The 16,156-nt window shown below is 44.2% G+C and overlaps 2 long non-coding RNA genes across 2 annotated transcripts; both read left to right on the top strand.

The window, feature by feature from the left end:
- The first annotated feature begins 2,672 nt into the window (after positions 1-2,672).
- On the top strand, positions 2,673-12,513 carry LOC138242932 (uncharacterized). Its single transcript, XR_011191809.1, has 4 exons — positions 2,673-2,768; positions 9,950-10,264; positions 11,527-11,832; positions 12,434-12,513. It is a non-coding gene; the product is annotated as an uncharacterized lncRNA (long non-coding RNA).
- A 95-nt stretch (positions 12,514-12,608) lies between these two features.
- On the top strand, positions 12,609-16,032 carry LOC138242928 (uncharacterized). Its single transcript, XR_011191805.1, has 4 exons — positions 12,609-12,748; positions 13,528-13,755; positions 13,904-14,002; positions 15,805-16,032. It is a non-coding gene; the product is annotated as an uncharacterized lncRNA (long non-coding RNA).
- The last annotated feature ends 124 nt before the right edge of the window (positions 16,033-16,156 follow it).

Consider the following 16,156-nt stretch of genomic DNA (forward strand, 5'->3'; position numbering starts at 1 on the left):
GTAAAAATCCAGTCTGACCACAAAACCATGTAAATTTTCCAAGCCTTCTCATTGTCTTATTTGCCAGTGTTAATGCTCCCTCTTATTACTACCATCTATCATTAAGAATGAATAATGTGAAAATAATAAATGATTATTATGTTGTTGTTGGGTCACTTTTGCATGTCACTGCTGGCAAATGGGGCTGCAACGTTTTCCTGTTGTTGTTTCGTGACATCAGTTTTAACGGGACAAGGCTGTTAGACTTGCGCCCTTGGCACCCCACATGGGAGGCAAAACCACTACCCTGAAATTCTTACATGAGGTTCCTACATATTCTTGCAACGCTCTGTAGCCAGGAGATGACTGCTAGACCCTGGTATGTGCAGCTGGTGCTGGAAGGACATCCCTGGTCTTGTACAGTACAGAGTGTCTTTTAGTGCCAGGTCAGACAGTCCTGCTCCAGCAGTGCCAGGCTGTGACAGTACTGTTCTCTGGGCTCTATGAGTGATGTAGTTTAAATGATTCATAAATGTTCATGAGGCTTCAGTTTCTCTGATTGTTGTTGAGACTCCAGGAGCTGCTCCTGCTGGCTGTCTAGATGTCAGTCCTGCTTCATTCTCTTTTAAGGCCTCAGTGCAGTGTGATTTTCTCACCGTCCTTCGGCACCTCCTCCCTGCTGTATTATTGCCCCCTTTACATTAAATTCGAAACTGAGTTTCTAATTTTTCCTTTTTTTCCTAACGTGACCGAGCATATTAATACTTTAGATTAAATGCAAATTATGATTTTAAGATATTTTAAATTGAGGATTACAATTTTTAAATACAGGTAATCTAAAGAATATAATTTATCTGATTTTATTTTACTTTGACATACTGTATTATACACACTGTTAATGTGCTCTAATACTGTTAAAATGTGTACAAATGTTTTTTTACATGTCAGGAGTGCGGTTAATAGGAGGCAGGAATCTCTGCTCTGGCAGAGTCGAGGTTTTGCGAGGGACGTCCTGGAGTACGATCTGTGAGGCCGACTTTGACATGAAGGATGCGGAGGTGGTCTGTCGTGAACTAGACTGTGGATTTCCAGCACAGCTGCTGAGAGGGGCTCATTTCGGAGAGGGACAGGGGCTGATCAGGACAGAGGAGATCCAGTGTCGGGGAAATGAGACCAGAATCCACGACTGTCCCACCTCAAACAGGGAGCACCAGAGCTGCACTCACGGCAGTGACATCAGCCTGGTCTGTACAGGTGAGAGCACTGCTGTCTGTACTGATTCCCAGCTGTATAAACACTTCGATATCTCACTATGAGCTGCTCTCACAGCAATGACACCATCCTGGTCTGTACAGGTGAGAGCACTGCTGTCTGTATTGATCCTCACCAGTACAAGCACTTCAATATCTTGAAGAAAAATCAAAAGAAAAGATGTTCACAGTTGTTGTCAGACAGTCAATATTTATATATTCTTATATGTAATAATTATGGTATTAGAAGAGAGTATAGTATTAGAAGACGGAGTAAGTGTGATGTTAGAATTTCACACCCTAGCAAACTTCTTAAGCAAGATTATTTAAAAAAATTATGATGACTATTTTTAAAACACTATGTTCAGACACGATAAACTGGTGTATCAAGTTAATTTTACCAAAAAAATATTTATGATAATCCCTCTACGGGTTTGTTTTATTTTACTGATGTGCGACTGAAAATAAACATGATTATTGATTTTTATAGATTCATCCTTGTCAGCTCTAGACGGTGGAGTCCGGCTGTCAGGAGGAGAGAGTCACTGTGATGGCAGGGTGGAGATTTACTACAACAGCACCTGGGGGAGACTCCTCCAGCACTCCTGGGGCTACAGAGAGGCCTCTGTGGTCTGCAGACAGCTGGGCTGTGGCTCAGTGGTGCAAATATACAACTCCTCTGTGTATGAGACAGGCGATGGTGCTGTGTGTGTGACAGGTATTCAGTGTTCTGTAATACAAGTGTATCACTCCTCTCTGTATGGGACACGGTAACACTGCTGTGTGTTACGAATGATGTGTCCACGAGTTAGAGGAAGAATGCTGTGTGTTATTCTGAGAGTTTCGGAGGGTCGGAGAGAGGGGTAAAAGGGGAAGGAGATCGATGGCTACTTACCCTAGATGCTTGGCTGTAGTCGAAGTCAAGGGACGAAGGTTGAGTATCGAAGGCCAGAGGTTCAGTCAGAAAGAGTATTTCTCAGTAAAGAACGGCGGGGTAGGAGCTCCTAGAAAAGAGTCTAGTACCGAGCACAGACCTGAAGGTAGTGAGAGTAAGAATATCCCAGCAGCTGAGGTTGCGGTCATTAGTGTGGTGTCATTGTTGGTTAACTGATCAGCTTGGGCTTGATGGAATTACCCATAGCTATGACCTGATTAGCGAGAGGTCGTTTGCGAGATATAATGCAGTTGCTGGTGGACATGACACTGTGTGTCTGCCAGGTATTCAGTGCTCTGTATTACAAGTCTATAACTCCTCTCTGTATGGGACAGTGACAGTGCACTGTGTCTGACAGGTATTCAGTGCTCTGCAGTACAAGTCTATAACTCCTCTCTGTATGGGACAGTGACAGTGCTGTGTGTCTGCCAGGTATTCAGTGCTCTGTATTACAAGTCTAAATCTCCTCTCTGTATGGGACAGTGACAGTGCTGTGTGTCTGACAGGTATTCAGTGCTCTGGGGATGAGACTCATCTGGTGAACTGCAGTTCTCCACAGACAGTCAACTGTAGTGATGGACAGGAAGTGTCCCTGCTTTGCTCAGGTAGGAGCCATTTGGTCTATTTGATCTTTTTTTATTAGTTTAACTAAATACATATATTTTGATACCTGTTGCACTGACCTGGTAGAAGGATACTGGAGCCAAGAGCTCTGAGTAAAGCAGGCTGAGCAGACAGACAAAAGTGAAAATAAACGTGGGCAGAATTAAACAATTCACATTCTCTACCGAAACACACAGGTCCTTCTGTAAAAACTTTCCTGGAGAGATTGTCTCAGGTTGACTTATTTGACATCCTTTCCTCTCTTTAGTGAGAATCACAGTTGTCATGACTGCCAGCCAGCGGAGATCAACCCATAAGCAAACTAATCACCACCAGCAGCGGGTTAATAACAGCAATTGCCACCGCACATGTTAACCAACCTGCACATGCTTTATACCATCATAACCTGCTTCCTGCTGCTCGGTATCTCCCTTAGAGCTCTACTTGGTGTACCCTTACCTTGTGACACTCTGGATTTTGGACTTCCCCTTTTGCCATTTGACTTCATACCTCATCTCACAATTTGGATTGTTTGCCTCCTGTGTTTGTCCTGAATTTCAACCTACCTTTCTCCCTCCGACCACGATCTCGCCTCTCTTCTTGGATTGTTTGCCTCTGGTGTCTGTTTTGGATTTTGACCCTACTTCCATTGACCACGAACTTGCCTCTCGATTCAGATAGTTTGTTGCCTTGTCTACTGGCTACTCCTGCGGCTGCACAGGATCCATATCTCCACATTTGGGCTTCCTCACAACAGTTCTCCCTCCAATTTCAGCTGACATCTTGCTCTTTTTTTAAAAATAATTTCAAATGGTAAAAAATCACCTCACCCCTAAACATCTCCTATAAAGACCCTCCTTCTTTCCAAAACCCAGTCAACAAACCTGTTCTACATAATAACAAATTTAAACTCTTAGGAGACTTTTTTCACACAACATACTAAATAACTAATTTAGATTAAAATCATAAGAATCACAACAATTTAACACATATAAAAAAAACACCTGACTTGTTGTGCAATTTGGAAGGTAAATAGTTACATCAGCACAACTTTACAATTGCTTTTACTAAAGGGTTTGTTATCCTACCAATTTTTCTAGGGCTTTAATATATAATTACTTCAAGAGGAGACGCAGGGGTTGGTAAAGTAGAGAAAAGTAGCACCCGGACCGCAGTGGGGAACCCAGGTGGATTGGCTGACGGCAGCCTCCGAAGCATGAAAACAAACACCCATGACTCGCGGAGAGTTTGCAGAGAAGCGCTGCCTCACGACTGGGAGCTAGGCCCTCAGGGAAGGATGACTCCCCTGACTCTTTGAGAGGCAATGCCTTGCAACCAGGCTCTGCTCTCAGGGGATAGAAAAGAGGGGATAGCCCCTTGAGTTGCATGAGAGGCGCTGCTTTGTCACTGGGAACTAATCCCTTAAGAGGGGAAGAGAAAGAAGTCCCGACTTGAGGAAACATATTGAAAGGTGCTGGCTGAGGGGTTGAGAATGAAGGGAAAGCTGCTTGAGAAGGAAACAAAAGAAGTCCCCTGACTTGCTGAGAGTCGGATTTGAGGCGGCGCCCTGCAATTGGGATAAGCCCTCAGGGGACAGAGAATAATGTGGCTGGGGTCCCCTCTGGCTCACTTTTTGAGAACCTCCCCAGAAAGGGTCAAGGTGGTACTGCCATCCTGAGGTCAGGGAAGTGAGCTTCACTTACCCCCCAGAGATGGAGCCCCAGCCCAACATTTTCTCTCCCAACACCTGTGAGGACAAACAAAGTGTGTGCCAAAGCATAAGAAAATAAAGAAGCAAGAGAAAAGAACAGGAAAGAAATGCGTAGAGGCTACGTGTGAGCCTGACCGCACAGTGGAGAGGAAAAAACCCTTGGTGCCAATTCAAGGGAAAACCTCTGGTGGCCCCGGAGGAACAGACGCCCCCATTCCGGGCAAACTAACGCATCCACTCCGGGATAATGAGTAGCTGAAATGCCTGAGAGATTGTAAAGGTCCACTACAGAGGAGGATGGACAGCTGAGTGTCTTAATTGAATATCCGAGTTAGCTCGGGCAGTGTAGGTGGCAGCTTCAATTCAGATTACTGAAGGATCCACAGTGAACTGGATTGGGTTGGAAGAGCATAGAAAAGAAAGTTAAAGTCTGGGATATGAGACAGGTCACAGGGTTAAACATGTGATTCTTGAAAACAGAATATGGAGAAACTGGTGAATTCTGCGGCTCTTTGAATCTACAGCAGTTAGACGCATCCTAGAAGGGGGTACGTTTCAGAGGATGTTGGAGGAGGTACAGTAGGCTTCCTAGAAGATGCTATTGGAGGTCATGTCTCTGGATTCCACGAACTGTGTGATGGAGTGCTGCAATATAAGACCGTGAGGACATTGAAAAGACTGAAGCCTGAGGTGGAACTGAATCCCAGAGGTAAGATCTTGTAGCACTTGGAAAAAAACATTGAGAATAGCGAGGTTAAAATGGAGATGAAGGCGGCTGGTGGAAGATTGTGGAACTCGGGAACTTGAAGAGGAAGAGAGCTTTAATGGACATCAGCAAGAAGAGCTTAGGTAACTGTGAACTAGAAAGAGCATTGGCTACAGCTTTGGAAAGGCCAGGGAGGTGTTCCTTGCCAGATACAAAGTATGGGTAACAGAAAACTGGGTGAGATGTCGAAGGAGGCTTGTAATTAGAACAGGAACAATGGTTAAATTAAAAATCCATTTAGACTTAAAAAATTAATTGGGCATAAACAAAGAACTTAAACAAATATCAGCAGTAGTTGTCCACTTCTGGCACCCAGAAGTGTGGAAGAACAGATGACATCCCTGAAAATAGAAAGCCAGAATAAATTTGCCCAGAGTTAAACCTGTGAAGACATTAGTCCCAGGACTTAGAGCAATAGCAAGTTCTACCTAGAAAAACACAATTGACATATTTATCTTCAAGAATCTGGCAGCGCAAATGAGGAGCAAAAAGCTTGAAATTGGGGGGAAGAAGATCTTCCTTTATCGGTAATGAAAATGGTGGATTTGTTATCAGCATGAAATAAGAATGTTATATTTCTTTTTCTTCCCCCCATCCTCTGGTGTCCCCAGACATGGGTGGCAACAATAGGGTAGAGTTCCAGAAGGGCGGATGATCATGCATGGGGAAAGAGCTCCTGGGTATGAGAGGTCGGAAATTAGAAAAACCATTGAGCATTGAATATTACTATTAGACTGAGAAGAGAAGCATCAATTCAAGGACAGGTAGTGCAGAGTGGGACACCAGTTCTTGCAAAACAAAGTGTCAGTTCCAGTGGGGGAAAAATATCCACATTCTAATATCCTTCTGAGCGTCAGTTGATAACTTGGACATTGAGAGAGGCTGACAGAAGCGAGAAGTTGAGAAAATTTGCTTTGAGGTATATTGTGGATATCATAATTGCAAAGCCCCAACTAGGATAGCAAGTTGTATTTATTGATACATTTCAAAATCTGAAAACAAAAGTGGAGGGAGAGATTTAAGCATATCTAAAGCGATAAGACTTTTCTACCAGGAAGTTTAAAAGTAGCGATACAAAAAGGGTTGATCAAGTATGAGGAAAAGGATGCTCTAGGAGAGGCCAAAGAGAAAGCCTTTCACAGCTCAGCTTGAATCAAGACGGCAGTCATCTCAGGCTCAGCAATAGAGGAGGAAGACTGGACAAAATGATGGAATTGAAGACAGGCACAAAAAAAAAAATTCAGAGGCCATCAAGAAAGTAATTAAAGAGAGGGGAGAGAAGATAATGAAGGGAATGTTCCAGGGTGGGAATACAGATGGGTGTATGAACTTGGAAGAAAGTAGAGAATCATTTTGTAGCATAAAATAAAGAACCACCTTAACAAACAAGGATCAGCAGTAGTAGTCCACTCCTTGCACTTGAGGGTGTTCGTCAACCTGCTCAGTTCCTCATCGTCATCTCCCCGTGTATGTTTCACTCCCTTCCGGATTCTTCCATCTGCAAAGGGTCCTGATCTATGCTTCGTTACACCATGACTCTTAAGCAGCATAATGCGGAAGGCTGGAAAGGAGAAGAAGAAATGTCGGCAACGTGGATTAATTTGAATCCAAGGAGGTCAACGAAAGAGCGTTGAAGAATCATCAAGGTGCTGGAGGAAAGACAGGCAATTTGGGGATAGCTATGAAGTCATTATGCTGCTTGTATCTCCAGTATCTCACACATAGAGTCACTGTGCTGCTAGACTCTCCAGTATCTCACACACAATCACTGTGCTGTTAGACTCTCCAGTATCTTACACACAGTCACTGTGCTGCTAGACTCTCCAGTATCTCATACACAGTCACTGTGCTGCTAGACTCTCCAGTATCTCATACACAGTCACTGTGCTGTTAGACTCTCCAGTATCTCACACACAATCACTGTGCTGCTAGACTCTCCAGTATCTCATACACAGTCACTGTGCTGTTAGACTCTCCAGTATCTTACACACAGTCACTGTGCTGCTAGACTCTCCAGTATCTCACACACAGTCACTGTGCTGCTAGACTCTCCAGTATCTCACACACAGTCACTGTGCTGCTAGACTCTCCAGTATCTCATACACAGTCACTGTGCTGTTAGACTCTCCAGTATCTTACACACAGTCACTGTGCTGCTAGACTCTCCAGTATCTCACACACAGTCACTGTGCTGCTAGACTCTCCAGTATCTCACACACAATCACTGTGCTGTTAGACTCTCCAGTATCTCACACACAGTCACTGTGCTGCTCTACTCTCCAGTATCTCACACACAGTCACTGTGCTGGTAGACTCTACAGTATTTCACACACAGTCACTGTGCTGATAGACTCTCCAGTATCTCACACACAGTCACTGTGCTGCTAGACTCTCCGGTAAGTCACACACAGTCACTGTGCTGCTAGACTCTCCGGTAAGTCACACACAGTCACTGTGCTGCTAGACTCTCCAGTATCTCACACACAGTCACTGTGCTGCTAGACTCTCCAGTATCTCACACACAGTCACTGTGCTGCTAGACTCTCCAGTATCTCACACACAGTCACTGTGCTGCTAGACTCTCCAGTATCTCACACACAGTCACTGTGCTGTTAGACTCTCCGGTAAGTCACACACAGTCACTGTGCTGCTAGACTCTCCAGTATCTCACACACAATCACTGTGCTGTTAGACTCTCCAGTATCTCACACACAGTCACTGTGCTGTTAGACTCTCCAGTATTTCACACACAATCACTGTGCTGCTTAGACTCTCCAGTATCTCACACACAGTCACTGTGCTGCTAGACTCTCCAGTATCTCACACACAGTCACTGTGCTGTTAAACTCTCCGGTAAGTCACACACAGTCACTGTGCTGCTAGACTCTCCGGTAACTCACACACAATCACTGTGCTGCTAGACTCTCCAGTATCTCACACACGATCACTGTGCTGCTAGACTCTCCAGTATCTTACACACAATCACTGTGCTGCTAGACTCTCCAGTATCTCACACACAATCACTGTGCTGTTAGACTCTCCAGTATCTCACACACAGTCACTGTGCTGTTAGACTCTCCAGTATCTCACACACAGTCACTGTGCTGCTAGACTCTCCAGTATCTCACACACAGTCACTGTGCTGCTCTACTCTCCAGTACCTCACACACAGTCACTGTGCTGGTAGACTCTACAGTATTTCACACACAATCACTGTGCTGCTAGACTCTCCAGTATCTCACACACAGTCACTGTGCTGTTAGACTCTCCAGTAAGTCACACACAGTCAATGTGCTGCTAGACTCTCCAGTATTTCACACACAATCACTGTGCTGCTAGACTCTCCAGTATCTCACACACGATCACTGTGCTGCTAGACTCTCCAGTATTTCACACACGATCACTGTGCTGCTAGACTCTCCAGTATCTCACACACGATCACTGTGCTGCTAGACTCTCCAGTATCTTACACACAATCACTGTGCTGCTAGACTCTCCAGTATCTCACACACAATCACTGTGCTGTTAGACTCTACAGTATTTCACACACAATCACTGTGCTGTTAGACTCTCCAGTATCTCACACACAGTCACTGTGCTGCTAGACTCTCCAGTATCTCACACACAGTCACTGTGCTGCTCTACTCTCCAGTACCTCACACACAGTCACTGTGCTGGTAGACTCTACAGTATTTCACACACAATCACTGTGCTGCTAGACTCTCCAGTATCTCACACACAGTCACTGTGCTGTTAGACTCTCCAGTAAGTCACACACAGTCAATGTGCTGCTAGACTCTCCAGTATTTCACACACAATCACTGTGCTGCTAGACTCTCCAGTATCTCACACACGATCACTGTGCTGCTAGACTCTCCAGTATTTCACACACAATCACTGTGCTGCTAGACTCTCCAGTATCTCACACACAGTCACTGTACTGCTAGACTCTCCAGTATCTCACACACAGTCACTGTGCTGTTAAACTCTCCGGTAAGTCACACACAGTCACTGTGCTGCTAGACTCTCCAGTATCTCACACACAGTCACTGTGCTGTTAAACTCTCCGGTAAGTCACACACAGTCACTGTGCTGCTAGACTCTCCAGTAACTCACACACAATCACTGTGCTGCTAGACTCTCCAGTATCTCACACACAATCACTGTGCTGCTAGACTATCCAGTATCTTACACACAATCACTGTGCTGCTAGACTCTCCAGTATCTCACACACGATCACTGTGCTGCTAGACTCTCCAGTATCTTACACACAATCACTGTGGTGCTCTACTCTCCAGTACCTCATACACAGTCACTGTGCTGCTAGACTCTCCAGTATCTCACACACAATCACTGTGCTGCTAGACTCTCCAGTACCTCACACACAGTCACTGTGCTGGTAGACTCTCTGGTAACTCACACACATTCACTGTGCTGGTAGACTCTCCAGTATCTTACACAAAGTAAGGATCTGAATGGCAGATAGTGGACTTTCTGTGTTTTATAGCAGTTGACTTAATGGACAATAGGCTTTCTGTGTTTCACTTTCTGCGTGTCCCCTGTTTCTAGTTCACAAGGAAATGGAGTATCAATCCATCAAGCACTTCAAGTAAAATTGAAGTAACTAAAATATTTTCAGTATGTGTATATATACATATAAAGAATTTTTCCTTCAGACATGGAAATATTATTTTCTCTGTCTCCAGGCAGTTCTGATGTGAGACTAGTGAATGGAGCCAGTCCCTGTCAGGGGACAGTGGAAGTGTATCATGATGGAGAGTGGGGGACAGTTAACGACTTAAGCTGGGATTTGGATGACGCTACGGTGGTGTGCAGACAGCTGGGCTGTGGATCTGCTTTTTCAGCACCAAATGGAGCTCACTTTGGACCAGGGTCTGGATCAGTCCTGCTGAGTTTGATGTCCTGTAGGGGGTCAGAGTCTTTTTTGAGAGGCTGTGGAAAACAAGATGTGAAACACTATAATTTAGCTCACACTAGAGATGCTGGAGTGAGATGTTCAGGTAGGTAAGACTGATGTTTCAGTAATGTTGATGGTGCTGGAGTGAGATGTCAGACAGGAGTCTAACTCTCTCCAGTCTCCAGCACTGAGTACAATTACAACTCCTCCACTGATCTAGAGTCCATCATCAGGGTCAATCAGTCCATCCTCCCATTCCCACTGTTCTTGTCCTGCTGAGAGCTGTGATAACACTCCTCACTGTCACTTTGTGTCTCTCTACCTGTGTGGAGATCAGAGGTACAAGCACAGACAGAACACTCTAGTAGCAGTAGCAGTTGGCCCAGGGGCTGATTCTCTCTCTCTGTCTCTGTCAGCCTAGATCAGAAGAGCTCAGATTTAATTGAGAGATGAGATCTCAGCACAACATTGGATATAAATAAAAATGAACTAGTACAGTTCTGGGCTCATTAGGGTAATTCAATAATTTCAGGTTTGTTGTTTAATCAGTGCGCAGGTCAGACAGTCCTGCTCCAGCAGTGACAGGCTCTAACAGTCCTGGTCTTGTCCAGAGTGTCTCTCAGTGCCAGGTCAGACAGTCCTGCTCCAGCAGTGCCAGGCTGTGACAGTCCTGGTGTTGTCTAGAGTAGCTGTCAGTGCCCAGGTCAGACAGTCCTGCTCCAGCAGTGCCAGGCTGTGACAATCCTGCTCTTGTCCAGAGTATCTGTCAGTGCCCAGGTCAGACAGTCCTGCTCCAGCAGTGCCAGGCTGTGACAGTCCTGGTGTTGTCCAAAGTGTCAGTCAGTGCCCAGGTCAGACAGTCCTGCTCCAGCAATGCCAGGCTGTGACAGTACTGTTCTCTGGGCTCTATGAGTGATGTAGTTTAAATGATTCGTAAATGTTCATGAGGCTTCAGTTTCTCTGACTGTTGTTGAGACTCCAGGAGCTGCTTCTGCTGACTGTCTAGATGTCAGTCCTCCTTTATTCTCTTTTAAGGCCTCAGTGCAGTGTGATTTTCTCACCGTCCTTCGGCACCTCCTCCCTGCTGTATTATTGCCCCCTTTACATTAAGTTCGAAACTGAGTTTCTCATTTTTCCTTTTTTTCCTAACGTGTCCGAGCATATTAATACTTCAGAAACGTTTAGATTAAATGCAAATTATGATTTTAAGATATTTTAAATTGAAGATTACAATTATTTCATACAGGTAATCTAAAGAATATAATTTATCTGATTTTATTTTACTTACTGACATACTGTATTATACACACTGTTAATGTGCTCTAATACTGTTAAAATGCGTACAAATGTTTTGTGACATGTCAGGAGTGCGGTTAATAGGAGGCAGGAGTCTCTGCTCTGGCAGAGTTGAGGTTCTGCGAGGGAAATCCTGGAGTATAATCTGTGAGGCCGACTTTGACATGAAGGATGCGGAGGTGGTCTGTCGTGAACTAGACTGCGGATTTCCAGCAGAGTTGCTGAGAGGGGCTCATTTCGGAGTGGGGCAGGGGCTGATCAGGACAGAGGAGATCCAGTGTCGGGGAAATGAGACCAGAATCCACGACTGTCCCACCTCAACCAGAGAGCACCAGAGCTGCACTCACAACAGTGACATCAGCCTGGTCTGTACAGGTGAGAGCACTGCTGTTTGTACTGATCCCCAGCTGTATAAACTCTTCAATATCACATTCTGAGCAGTGTGGGCTAATTAGTTTTCTTCCTCATAGCTTTCCCACTAATCCTTGAGAGCATTGTGTTTTCTGCTGTGTCATCATCTAGTTTAATTAAATATCTAAGGAAAAAATGGTCTAAAGTCCTAATTTTTTGTTTGCATGTCCTTGCATTTTAGAAAGTATTTCATCACTTTTTAAACATTTTAATTTGCATAGGTTTAATATGCTTGTATTTTGCATTTCAGAGCACTGTATATTGAGCCCCAAAACTAATTTCTTTGGATCAGTCAGTGAGCTGCAGCAGGCAGTGGTCTTGTGGTCATGTGATTTCCACTTTTCATGATTCATTTTTATTTCTCACAGTGTGATAGATAATTGGTCTTGTGTTTTGAAGTTAAATATTCAATAATTATGCATATGTATGAGACGTTTGTTGTACAATCTACCCCCTGTAAAATCAACCTTTATAACATTTCATACTGTACAGCTCCTGACTCCCCTGTCTTTTGTATAAAGTCTAGAGTGGTATTAATGCTCTATGGCTCCTGTCCTGTCTGCAGAATACAGTGGCTACAGGCTGATGGGTGGCCCTGACTCCTGTTCTGGCCGGGTGGAGCTGCAGTACCGCGGTGAATACAGGACAGTGTGTTACCAGTACTGGGACCTGAGAGACGCCAGTGTTCTCTGCCAGCAGCTGGGCTGTGGGGAAACTGTAGCAGTTCCAGGAAAGGCCTGGTTCGGACAGGGCAGTGGATCAAGAGGGGTTGATGTGTTTGAGTGCTGGGGCAATGAGACTCATCTCTCCTGGTGTGCTGTCTCTTCATGGGGCAGAGCTGCTTGCTCTCATGGGCAGGATGCTGGAGTCATTTGTTCTAGTAAGAATCAATGCATATTCACTTTTTCAGAATTAAGAAAGCTTTAAATAACAGATCAGTAGGATGTCAAATCCAAATTTCTGCCATTTGCTCATGAAGCAACCAAATCCATTTACATGGTCTTGGTCTCCAAGTCAGCCATATCAGACCAACTGTTCAAAATGCCAGTAAAAGCAATCTAAATCACTAAATATTTCTCACTTTTCAAACTGGCCTAACCTCCAAAGAGCTCCAGCACATTAGTTGCCACCTCTCACCCAGCTGTCTTTCCCACAGTCCACAGCACAACCATGATCACCTTTCTCTCTGGCCTCTGTTCCCATAATCCTCTCTCATCTCCACAGAGCTCCAGCACAACAGTGTTCCCAAGATTCATCCACGTTATCCATCCACACCTGCTTTCTATTTAGCTTCCATTACCCACATTCATGCTGTTCTATAGGACACTACTCAGCTGCTAATTCCAGGTGAAGGAGGGTGAAAAGAAAAGATGTGCACAGTTGTCATCAGCCAGTGAATATTTATATATTATTATATGTAATAATTACATTATTAGAAGAGAGAGTAAGTGTTATATTAGAATTTCACACCCTAGCAAACGTCTGAAGCAAGAATATTAAAAAAATATTATGACTATTTTTAAAACACTATGTTCGGACATAATAAGCTGTGGGGTAACAAGTTAATTTTACCAAATAAAATACCTGATAACCCCACTATGAGTTTGTTTTGCTTTACTGATCTGTGTCTGAAAATACTCATGATTATTGTTTTTTTAGATTCATCCCTGACAGCTCTAGATGGTGGAGTCCGGCTGTCAGGAGGAGGGAGTCATTGTGATGGCCGGGTGGAGGTTCACTACAACAGCACCTGGGGGAGACTCCTCCAGCACTCCTGGGGCTACAGAGAGGCCTCTGTGGTCTGCAGACAGCTGGGCTGTGGATCTGTAGTGGAAATGTATTTCCCCTCTGTGTATGGGACAGGCGACAGTGCTGTGTGTCTGACAGGTATTCAGTGCTCTGTAGTACAAGTCTATAACTCCTCTCTGTATGGGACAGTGACAGTGCTGTGTGTCTGACAGGTATTCCGTGCTCTGCAGTACAAGTCTATAACTCCTCTCTGTATGGGACAGTGACAGTGCTGTGTGTCTGACAGGTATTCAGTGCTCTGGGGATGAGACTCATCTGGTGAACTGCAGTTCTCCACAGACAGTCAACTGTAGTGATGGACAGGAAGTGTCCCTGCTTTGCTCAGGTAGGAGTCATTTGGTCTACTTGATCTTTTTTTATTAGTTTAACTAAATACATATATTTTGATGCCTGCTGCACTGACCTGGTAGAAGGAGACTGAAGCCAAGATGTCTGAGTAAAGCAGGCTGAGTAGACAGACAAAAGTGAAAATAAACGTGGGCAGAATTAAACAATTCACTTTCTCTACCGAGACACACAGGTCCTTCTGTAAACACTTTCCTGGAGAGATTGTCTCAGGCTGACTTCTTTGGCATCCTTTCCTCTCTTCAGTGAGAATCACAGTTCTCACTCCAACTTCAGCTGACATATTTCACCTCAAACCCTAAACATCTCCTATAAAGACCCTCCTTCTTCCAAAACCCAGTCAACAAACCTATTCTACAAAATAATAAATTTAGACTATTAGGAGTCTAAATATTATTTTTCATATAATATACTGAATCACAATTAATTTAGTTTGAAATCATAAGAATCACATTAATTTAACACATATCAAGAAAACATCTGACTTGTTGTGTAATTTGGAAGGCAAATAGCACAACTCAGCACAACTTTACAATTGCTTTTACTAAAGGGTTTATAATGTTATCCTACTAAATTTTCTAGGGCTTCAATTTATAATTACTTATCAGAATGTCTCAGAAACAACTTCAAAACACAGTGGATAAGCAGAAAAAAATAAACACAATTTGTACGTAAGGAATGTGCAGTGTATGAACTTAGTATTAAGATCCTGGCAGGTAAAAGCTAAAAGCAAAGTATTGATATATTTAATATTTTCAGAGAAAATACTGTATAACTGTAAAAAGCCTGTTAATGTGTTTTGATGTATAATGGAAGCAATATTACATATTGCACACTGAAGATGAATTACTACTGAGAATCTCTCATATTCAAAGCACACTATTCAGACTAAGGTGACTTGTTAGTGTTTAAATCTCTAACCTGACCCTGATACTACTCATATCATAAAGCTGTTTACTCTCCAGTATCTCACACACAGTCATTATTCTGCTTGTATCTTACACACAGTTAGAGTGCTGGTAGACTCTCCAGTATCTCACACACGGTCACTGTGCTGCTTGACTCTCCAGTATCTCACACACAGTCTGTCACGAATCGCACGCAGGCATGCAAGCGCTCCCACATTTTCACGACCTCTACTCTCCCTAAACGCCCACGCACCAATTAACTCAGCACTACTTAAACCCTCACTTGTCTTCTTTTCCTCGCTCACGATTGAGGTCTCCTCCCTGAGCTCCGTACTTGTATATTCCCAGTCCTAGTCTTGTGATTTCTACTCTCCCGGCAATTCTTCCCGGAACCTTCCTGGCTTTTGACCCTTTTGTCCTCGACTATGACTTCACCTCCTGTTTTTGTACCTTTGGTTCTCGGAACCTTCCAGGCTTTTTGACCTCCTAGCTTTTGCCCAAGACCATGTCTTCATCCCTCATTTCAGCACTGAACCACAGATACCTGAATTGCCACGCACAGGGTCCTACCTCCCGTAGCCTGGTGTTATGTGACACAGTCACTGTGCTGCTAGACTCTCCAGAATCTCTCCCCTCCTATAGTCACTGTGCTAGAAGATTATCTACTATCTCACACATATTGTGAGTCTGAAATGATATTAGACTTTCTGTGTTCCACCTTCTGTGTGTCCCTAGTTTTTAGTTCACACGAAGATGGACTAGCAATCCAGTCAAACAGGTTAAAGAAAATTTTAATGTCTGACATATTTTGAGTATGTGCAGTATAAATATACAAAATATCCTGTACACATGGTATTTTTCACTCTCTCCACAGGCAGTGCTGATGTGAGGCTGGTTAATGGTGCCAGTCCCTGTGAGGGGACAGTGGAGATTCATTATAAAGGAGAGTGGGGGGTAGTTCGCAGTATTATCTGGGATCTGGATGATGCTACAGTGGTGTGCAGACAGCTAGGTTGTGGATCTGCTATTTCAGCACCAGGAGGATCTCACTTCGGACCAGGGTCTGGATCAGTCCTGCTGGGCTTGGTCTCCTGCAGAGGTTCAGAGTCTGCGCTGAGGCACTGCAGAACCACTGAAGTGAAACACTATGGTGCTTCCCATGACTCTGATGCTGGAGTGATCTGTTCAGGTAGGAGACACAGACTGTCTCCAGCACTGAGGACAAT

The sequence above is a fragment of the Lepisosteus oculatus genome, chromosome 14 (assembly GCF_040954835.1).
Source record: "Lepisosteus oculatus isolate fLepOcu1 chromosome 14, fLepOcu1.hap2, whole genome shotgun sequence".
Lineage (NCBI taxonomy): Eukaryota > Metazoa > Chordata > Actinopteri > Semionotiformes > Lepisosteidae > Lepisosteus > Lepisosteus oculatus.